The sequence below is a fragment of the Cryptotermes secundus genome, unplaced genomic scaffold, assembly GCF_002891405.2.
Source record: "Cryptotermes secundus unplaced genomic scaffold, Csec_1.0 scaffold6518, whole genome shotgun sequence".
NCBI lineage: Eukaryota > Metazoa > Arthropoda > Insecta > Blattodea > Kalotermitidae > Cryptotermes > Cryptotermes secundus.
The window spans coordinates 560-1,854 of NW_019742122.1; the positions used below are offsets into that span (position 1 = coordinate 560).

Below are 1,295 nucleotides of genomic sequence, written 5' to 3' on the forward strand. Positions count from 1 at the left end.
CTATCCCTGTAGCAGGGCATGAAAAGCAAGTACACAAGCCATAATCTAGAAATAACACACCCAGTTCAAAGAGTAAGATAGAAGAACGTGTCACATACATCCCCCAGCTATAACAGCAAGCACAGACTTCAGACGAGTCTCTCTGTCATAGGTTTGCGTTGCCTTTAATACCACCACAGTGTTCAACACAGAATCTGTTCTCTTTTCCACAAGAGCAGCAAATTTGGACAGAAACTCACCTGGCTTGACAGTCTCAGACTTGTCAGTTGATCTGCCCTCTGCCCCACAAGAGGAAAGTGTTGTGGTGGTGGCATTCGCGATAGGGGTATGACTGGATGATGTAGTTGCCACACTTTCACTTGTCTTCAAAATGTGAGCTGCATCCCCAAGGCTTTCACGAGATTTTTTAGGCGGTTTGCCCAAGACAGGAGTACCACTACATGACCAATCTGATTGTAAGAAATGTATAATGTTAATCATTTGAATATAAAACAATAAAAGCACATGGCTTCATTCTTACAGCACTCTAATAAATGATAAAGGTAAAGATAAAATTGTCCCATTACTAAATTAAGAAACATGCCATGAAGATGTAAAGGGCATGGAAATATAGCTCAATGCATTTGTAACATAACAGATGGAAGTGACAGGTCAGTTTCGTGCCCTGGCTGCTTTATCTCCATGAAAACAGTCCCCATTCCCATTGGATGGTTCAAGAACCACTCTGGACAACATGAAGAGGAGAAAAATTTCTATCACCCACCAGAAAGTGAATCCTGGTTCCTTGTTCATTCACCCAATAACCTGGACATTATACCGACTGAGATATCCTGGAACAATAGAAATATACTGACTCCAGATAATTAACGTACCCCATGTGAATTTAAAACAACACTTCAGACGTATAAATGTGCTATTACAGAAAAAAAAAATCTTATATTTGCTTTTGTAAATTTACAAAGGCATCAGAATACTTTTTGTTTCTTACCATTTGTGGAGGATTTCCTCTTTGTGCTGGTCTTTGTATGGTTCAAGAGGTTTCCACTCGAACTGAGTGAACTCAAGGTCTCATTGTTGTGAGTTTGTGTTTTCTGCTTCTTATGGGGCCGACAGCCTGCCTCACTTTGGCCAGGAGACTCCTCTCTTTTTCGCTTGCGTCTGCCAATACAATCATTAGCAAAAATATCAGATTTGGGATTCCTACTTTACTGAAAGTTATTATCTTGGCCTTCTGCCAAGTCACACCATGTACTTTGCACTTTTTGACTTTGCTGTCTGTAATTAAAGACTATAGC

The 1,295-nt window shown here is 40.2% G+C and overlaps 1 long non-coding RNA gene across 1 annotated transcript; it reads right to left on the bottom strand.

Annotated features, from left to right (window-relative positions):
- Positions 1 to 235: 235 nt before the first annotated feature.
- On the bottom strand, positions 236 to 1,204 carry LOC111873040. The gene is made up of 3 exons (XR_002844341.2): positions 989 to 1,204; positions 764 to 830; positions 236 to 449 (listed from the first exon to the last, which is right to left on the bottom strand). It is a non-coding gene; the product is annotated as an uncharacterized LOC111873040 (long non-coding RNA).
- Positions 1,205 to 1,295: the final 91 nt, after the last annotated feature.